We start from the raw sequence: 8945 nt of genomic DNA, 5'->3' as shown, positions 1-8945 counted from the left end.
GCTAGCGTAGCCTACCCGTTTCCCTACAGTGGTACCAGAGCCATCTTGCATAGTTTTTGGTCTGGATCATTAGCATATAGGTGATATGTTGTTGTAGTAGATTGGATCTATTACTTTTGCACGGTTTGATTAGATCAATTGGTCATAAGGGGTTAAAACTGGAGCGAGTTGATTGCGCGGCATGTGACAAAAGATTAGTTTGTGTTCTTTCTCTGTTATGCATACGACATGTCCCTACCGGCTGGAATCACCATCAGGGACTAACTGTGTGCATAAGTCAGCAGATTGAACCAACAGATCGAGGTCATGTGTAGATACAGTCTTCTCAAGTGCAAAGTTTGCACGGTCAATGTGATTGACCTAGTGAAAATTGAGGCATTATGAATGTCTCGGATTTGAGGTGATGCGATCACTCTGATGAGATTTCATAGGGATTCCATAGATGCGATCTGTGTAATTGCGGGACTGCCGTTGTTTTCTTGCTATAGCGGCTTCCTAAGCGCTACTTTGGTAGAACACGTCGTACGCCTAACTTGTTTTTGCAGGGTGTGATGTGAATGGTATGGCCTCAATGTCATGTGATGATTTGTGCGGCTTGCGTGTCGCAAGTTAACACAACCGGGTTGAGGTTGCACCATTATTATATAACGACCTGCGTGTCGACTTGTGATGTTTGTATCCTCATGTAATTATTTCACTAGCTATTAGATGTAGTAGCTTAGTATCTTTTCATGGAGGCTTCAATCATGATGGCGATGATGATCACTACAAGACAGGATGGATGGCAATGGAGGTCACCTTGGAGCCATGGCGATGGAGCCCATTGTGATGCAAGAGGCTATACTATTCACAATATAATATGATTATATGCCTGTGATGTTTATTTTCCTGTCGTACTATTCTTTCATGCTTTTACATATGGTGGATGTTTTAATCATGATAGAATAGCTTCCCTCAGAAAAGGTTGAGTTTTTTATACCTTTTACCAATAGCTGCACCTATAAATTTTGATCGTTGGTGGTAGGTTTACCAAAGTAGAGTACCCTCAGCTATCACTTTTGTATAGGGTGGATGTCGGACATTCACAAGCATAGTATTGGTTTACTCAACAAAGCTATCAAAACAGTTTTGGGCTTTAAGGCATAGGGTTGGGGCCGGGGCATTGGATGCCATCCAACAAACAAGAGTCGCATAGAGATGTGATTAGTAATTTGTTGCTTACCTGTATCACTACTTTTCTAGCCGTGATGCTAAAGCTCACTAGGATTTTAGTGATTATGGATCTTGAACCAATATATGTCATTAGAGGGAAGATGACTTTGATATAGTAGGTTGTCTTTTGTTAAATCAGTTAATGAAAGTCTTTACATAAACTTAGTGCTGAAATCTTGCTTTACTTTAATGTTTTAGATCATGTCTGCCAATAACAATTTCGCTTTCAATTTGCGTTCTGTTCTTGAGAAAGAAAAGTTGAATGGAACAAACTTTATTGATTGGTACCGCAACCTGAGAATTGTTCTCAGACAAGAGAAAAATGAGTATGTTCTTGAGCAGCCATATCCTGATGATCTCCTTGACAATGCAACTGCTGCTGATCGTAGAGCTTATGAGAAGCACTGCAATGACTCACTTGATGTCAGCTGTCTGATGCTCGCCACCATGTCCCCTGGTCTGCAGAAGCAGTATGAGCATGCGGATGCTCACACCATGATCGAGGGGCTGCGTGGGATGTTTCAGAACCAAGCCAGAACTGAGAGGTTCAATATCTCAAAGTCCTTGTTTGCATGCAACCTGCCAGAAGGTAGCCCAGTCAGTCCTCATGTGATCAAAATGATTGGTTACATTGAGACTTTGGACAGACTTGGTTCTGAACTTCACCAAGACTTGGCTACTGATGTTATTCTCCAGTCGCTCCCGGCGAGCTATGAGCCTTTTATCATGAACTTTCAGATGAATGGCTTGGATAAAACATTGAGTGAGTTGCATGGGATGCTAAAGATAGCAGAGGAGAACATTAAGAAGAATCCCAATCACGTGATGATGATTCAGAAGGGGAACAAAAAGAGGAAGCGTTGGACGCCTCCTAATCCCAAAGGTAAAGGCAAGGAAAAGAGTTCCAGTGGTGAGTCCTCGGGCTCTAAGCTAAAGCCAGCTACCTAAGGCCAAATCTGGCCCTACTTCTGAGGATGAATGCTTCCACTGTCATGAAAAGGGACATTGGTCTAGGAACTGCAAGAAGTACTTGGAAGAAAAGAAGAAGAAGAAGGGAAGTGAGACTTCCACTTCAGGTATAAATGTTATAGAAATTAATATTGCATTATTTTCCAGTGAATCATGGGTATTTGATACTAGATCGATGATTTACACTTGCAAATCGTTGCAGGGTCTAAGTGAGACTAGAAGATTTACAAGAGGCGAGTTGGACGTTCGTGTCGGCAATGGCGCAAAGGTTGCGGTGTTGGCGGTCGGCACCTACCACTTGTCTCTACCCTCCGGATTAGTTTTGGAATTAAATAATTGTTATTGCATTCCTGCTTTGAGCAAGAACATTATTTCTTCTTCATGTTTGGAAGAAGTTGATGATTTTAAGATTGTAATAGAGAACAAACGTTGTTCTATTTTTTGCAATGGTATTTTTTATGCTCATTGTCCATTGGTGAATGGATTATATGTTCTTGATCTTGAGGATAAATCTGTCTGTAACATTAATACTAAGAGGCTTAGACCAAATGATTTGAATCCCACCTTTATTTGGCATTGTCGCTTTGGTCATATAAATGAGAAGCGCATTGAACAACTCCATAAAGATGGATTGTTAAGCTCATTTGATTTTAAATCATTTGACACATGTGAGTCTTGTTTGCTTGGAAAGATGACCAAAGCGCCTTTCACTGGTCATAGTGAGAGGGTGAGTGACTTATTGGGACTTGTACATACCGATGTATGTGGACCAATGAGCTCAATAGCCAGAGGTGGTTTTCAGTACTTCATTACTTTCACTGATGACTTTAGTAGATATGGCTATATCTACTTAATGAGGCACAAGTCTGAATCGTTTCAAAAGTTCAAAGAATTTCAGAATGAAGTACAAAATCAATTAGGCAAGACAATTCAATTTCTGCGATCTGATCGTGGAGGAGAATATTTGAGCCTTGAATTTGGTGATCATTTGAAGTAATGTGGAATTATTCCGCAGCTAACTCCGCCCGGAACGCCTCAATGGAATGGGGTATCCGAACGGAGGAACCGAACCTTGTTGGACATGGTTAGGTCAATGATGAACCAAGCTGATCTTCCATTGTCATTTTGGGGTTATGCTCTTGAAACTGCTGCGTTCACACTAAATAGGGTTCCAAGTAAGTATGTTGAGAAGACACCATATGAGATATGGACTGGGAAGCGTCCCGGATTATCTTTTCTCAAAGTTTGGAGATGTGAGGCTTATGTCAAACGTTTGATGTCAGATAAGCTCACTCCAAAGTCAAACAAATGCTTCTTTGTGGGGTATCCTAGGGAAACCAAAGGATATTATTTTTACAATAAGGCGGAAGGCAAAGTGTTTGTCGCTCACAATGGTGTTTTCTTAGAAAAGGAGTTTCTCTCAAAAGGATTTAGTGGGAGCAAGGTGCAACTTGAAGAAATTCAGGAAACACCCGAAACTGTTTCAGCACCCACTGAAGATCCACGGGATGTGCAAGATGTTGCACAACCCGTAGTTGAGGCATCCAGCCCCACGAAGGTCTATAAGGGCACGTCGCGCTACTGACAAGCTCAACCTCCTTATTACGGAGGAGCGCCACGTATTATTGATGGAAAATGATGAGCCCTTGACCTACAAAGAAGCAATGATGGGACCCGACTCCGACAAATGGCTTGAAGCCATGGAATCCGAGTTAAAATCCATGCATGATAATCAAGTTTGGAACTTGGTCGATCAAATTGACAGTGTAAGACCTGTTGACTGTAAGTGGATTTTTAAGAAAAAATTAGACATGGATGGAAATGTTCACATCTATAAGGCACGATTGGTGGCGAAAGGTTTCCGACAAATTCAAGGTGTTGACTATGAGGAAACCTTTTCGCCCGTCGCAATGCTAAAGTTTGTTCGGATTCTCCTAGCAATTGCCGCATATTATGACTATGAGATATGGCAAATGGATGTCAAAACCGCTTTCCTTAATGGACATCTAAGTGAGGATGTGTATATGACACAGCCTGAAGGTTTTGTCGATCCTAAAAATGCTGGGAAAATATGTAAGCTTCAGAGGTCCATCTATGGATTGAAGCAAGCATCTCAGAGTTGGAATATTCGTTTTGATGAAGTAGTCAAAGGGTTTGGCTTCATCAAAAATGAAGATGAGCCTTGTGTTTACAAAAATGCTAGTGGGAGCGCACTTGTGTTTCTGGTCCTATATGTGGATGACATATTACTGATCGGAAATAATATTCCAATGCTTGAAGCCGTTAAAACCTCATTGAAAAAGAGTTTTTTGATGAAGGATTTAGGAGAGGCGGCTTACATTCTGGATATTAGGATCTATAGAGATAGATCAAAAAGGCTAATTGGATTAAGCCAAGACACGTACATTGACAAGATATTGAATCGGTTCAATATGCAAGATTCCAAGAAAGTTTTCTTGCCAATGTCACATGGCATTACTCTAAGCAAGAGTCAGTGTGCTACGACACCTGATGAGCAAAAGAAGATGAGTACGATTCCTTATGCTTCAGCCATAGGGTCGATCATGTATGCTATGCTTTGCATGCGCCCAGATGTTTCCTTTGCTCTAAGTGTTACGAGCAGGTATCAGTCAAATTTCGGTGAAGCTCACTGGACAATTGTAAAGAGTATCCTTAAGTACTTTAGAAGAACTAAGGATATGTTCCTACTATTTGGAGGCGAAGATGAGCTCCTTGTAAAGGGTTACACCGATGCTAGTTTTCAAACAGACAAAGATGACTCCAAATCGCAATCCGGTTTTGTTTTCTGCCTCAATGGTGGGGCAGTGAGCTGGAAGAGTTCCAAGCAAGATACGGTGGCTGATTCGACGACAGAGGCCGAGTATATTGCAGCTTCCGAAGCTGCAAAAGAAGCTGTTTGGATCAGAAAGTTTGTTTCTGACTTGGGTGTTGTTCCTAGTGTGTCCAGTCCAGTGGACCTCTATTGTGATAATAGTGGTGTCGTTGCACTAGCAAAGGAGCCTAGAACAACTAAGAAGTCCAGACATATACTGCGGAAGTATCACCTCATCCGTAACTTTGTTGAGAGAGGTGATGTGAAGGTTTGCAAGGTGCACACAGATTCAAACGTTGCTGATCCGTTGACGAAGCCTCTCCCACAACCAAAGCATGAGGCGCACATGAGATCTATGGGTATTAGATACTTACATCAGTAATTCTAGTGTGCATGGGAGATTTTTGTGTCATGAGTATGTTTATGTAATGATGAATAATTATTATTTGTTCCATGGATGATTATTTTACATTGATTATCAAGTACGTGACTTGTTCGTGAAACTCTTTGTTGACAATGATATGATTCTAAATTATCCCTAGTTTATGTCGTTATGTGGGACAACAACGACGTTGAGACTAGCACATGCATTAATTGATGATCATGTTTCATGGATCATGGATATGGAGATATCAGATTAATGATGTGGACACATGTTGGTGAACATGGTGTTGGATTGACCCACTCCAAGACAATGTTGGGATTGTTATTTTGTATGTGCCATCAGTTGTTCTCTTAGTGTTATACCTACTGGATCCTTAGACCTAAGATCGCCATTGTTTTTCACTGTGTGTAGTGGTGCATCTTGGGGCTGCTAAACGCTACTCCATAACTGGGTAGTTACAAAAGTAGCTTACAGGTGTGTCATGAAACATGGAATGGGATGTGAGCGGATTAAGATGGAATTTGCCTCTCCTAGATAACGGGAGAGATATCTCTGGGCCCCTCGAGATAGTTGGATTTGAAAGTGCATGGCCATGCCAAAGTGATTAAAGAGTTAATCATTATGACTAAAGGTTAGTTATTAATAGAATCCACTATTAGATCGAGAGAATGGTCGAGCTATCACAAAGGTGGCACGCATCTCGCCTTGAGCTTGACTGGTATCGTGTGGCAAAGGGATCGGTGTATGAGTATATCTAAGGTTCGGCCGATATGATCTTTATGTGTATTTGTGAGTCACTATGCCCTGCTAGGTGCCGCTATTGACTTGTGATTCGGAAATGATTTCCGATCACGACCACCTACACATGAACCTAACGGGTCACACACTTAAGGGTTTGGAATGTTGGAAAGCTTGCCTGTATGATTGTCTCTAGTGCAAGTGGGAGATTGTTGGTGATATGCCCAAGAGCCCATCATCACAATACGGTTTAAAGGCCCAAGAGGATATTGATCCAAGAGGGATTAGGGTTACTAATGGGCATATGAGATAGAAGCCCATTAGTACGCCCTATATATACGAGGGAGGGGTTAGGGGGCGACAGACCCCTGTGAGCCGCGCCACCTCCCTAGCCGCCGCCCCCTCCCCCCTCTCTCTCGGCCGCCGCCCTTGCCGTGCGTGCGGTGCTAGCACACCGACGCCCGACATTTCATCCCCGTACGTGTGGACTCCGTGGAGGCGCTGCTGCGACTGCTGCGCTGATCGGCTGCTGGGATCAAGTACGAGGAGCTCGGTTCGTGGGACGTGATCGACTACTTCCTCTACATCGATGCGCGACTTCTTCCGCTGCGCTGCGCGTCTAGTGGTAACGATCTATGATCTTCTACTCGCAAGTATCTTGGGTATATGCGGTAGTGATGTTAGCGTAGCCTACCCGTTTCCCTACATGAGCATCATGTCATCATAGAAATGTTGAAAGCTAAAGGTTTCTCTGAAACATGGGTGAAGTGGATTGAGTCTATTCTATGTTCTGGTTCATCTTTAGTAATTCTCAATGGTGTTCCTGGCACTCCATTCAAATGTAAAAGGGGAGTTAGACAAGGAGATCCTCTTTCTCCTCTATTATTTGTCTTAGCTGCTGATTTACTGCAATCCATGATTAATCATGCTTGTAAAAATGGTTCCTTAAGTCATCCTCTAGGTCATGAGTTTGGAGGTGATTTTCCCATTATTCAGTATGCTGATGATACCCTGATAGTAATGCCAGCTGAAGAATCACAGTTGATTGAATTGCAGCATCTTCTTGGGGAATTTGCAGACTCAACTGGTCTTAAAGTTAATTTTAGTAAATCTCTGATGTTACCTATTAATGTGGATGACTCTAAGACTCAGCTTCTGGCAACAACAATTGGTTGTAAAGTTGGTAGTATGCCCTTTACTTATTTGGGACTACCTGTTGGTACTACAAGGCCTGCTGTTCAAGAATTCCTGCCAATGTTAAATAGGATTGAGAGGCAGCTCATGGGAATTAATTCAATGTTGACATATGCTGGTAGATTGATTATTGTCAACTCAGTTTTGAGTGTCCTTCCCACCTTTTACATGTGTACTCTTAAAGTGCCGATTTCAGTCATTGAGCAGGTGGACAAGTATAGAATTCATTTCCTTTGGGACAATGGAGATATTAACAGAAAAGGGGGTTGTTTAGTTGCTTGGGATAAGGCATGTCTACCAAAGAATCAGGGTGGTCTGGGTATTATTGACTTAAGGGCACAAAACACAGCTCTCCTTCTCAAGTATTTGCATAAGTTCTATAATAAAATGGACTTACCTTGGGTCAGCCTTACATGGAGATGTATGTATTCTCGATCAACTGTGGCTCACGTTCGTTCTGGGGTTGGCAGCTTCTGGTGGAGAGATGTTATGACGCTGTCTGATTCTTTTAGGCACCTGTCTTCATGCAAAATTAATGTGGGGGATACAGTGTTATTTTGGAATGACAAATGGGATTTGGGGGTCCTTAGTTTGTGGTTTCCACAACTCTATTCTTTTGTAAGGAATGGGAACATTTTGGTCCAGAAATTTCTAAGTCAAACTGCTCATCAGAACTTCCACACTCCTCTTTCAGAGATCGCCTCTCAGCAGCTTCAAGACCTGGCTGAGCTAGTGATGGCAGTAGCTGTTGATTCACAATCTTTTGATCAGTGGTCATATGTTTGGCCTACTTATGTTGTCAAGAAAGCTTATGATGTGCTCAAGGGTTCAATTCCTACCTCGCCTATTTTCAAATGGATTTGGGAATCTTCTGTATGTGGTAAGCAGAAATTCTTCTTCTGGCTGCTTCTAAGAGATCGTTTAAATATAAGAAATCTTCTTCATCGAAAGAATCGGCACCTTGATGAATACACTTGTGTCCTCTGTCACCAAGATGTTGAAGAAACGTTGCATCACCTGTTCTTTACCTGCACTTTTAGTTCTAGATGTTGGCAGGAGGTCGGTGTGTTTTGGGACACTTCTCTGGCGCTGTCTGAAATGATTATGCAAGCTCGGAATCAATTTGGTCTCTGCATCTTCAGAGAAGTTACTATCATGGCTGCTTGGTGTATTTGGAAGCATCGAAACTCGATCATTTTTGATGGGGCTGCTTTGTCTTTGGATAGATGGAGGCAGTGCTTTAAGGAGGAGGTTAGGATGTTGTTACATCGTGCTAAGCCTACCTCAAAGCTGGTGTTAGAGTCTTGGCCAGAGTAGAACCTTTTAATTTGATGATTAGTTAGGATCTCTTTTGGGCTTTGAGCCTTGTACTTTGTACATAAACTCCTTTTATTAATATAAAAAATACAGTGGGGAACTCCCCTGCTGTTTCGGTCAAAAAATAGCCTTGCCTTGATTAAGGACAAGGTCTCTGTTGACGGTCCTTAAGTACTAAATATGCCCGTCAACATCTCAAGGAAAATACTACTTTACTATCATATTTTGTTTCGTATGACCTGGTTCCACTTGTATTTTGTCTTTGCATGATTTCAGGGACTTATAGTGATAATGAGG

The sequence above is a fragment of the Panicum virgatum genome, chromosome 6N, assembly GCF_016808335.1.
Source record: "Panicum virgatum strain AP13 chromosome 6N, P.virgatum_v5, whole genome shotgun sequence".
Taxonomy (NCBI): Eukaryota; Viridiplantae; Streptophyta; class Magnoliopsida; order Poales; family Poaceae; genus Panicum; species Panicum virgatum.
The sequence above is the reverse complement of the archived record's forward strand: the minus strand, read 5'-3'. Positions refer to the sequence as shown.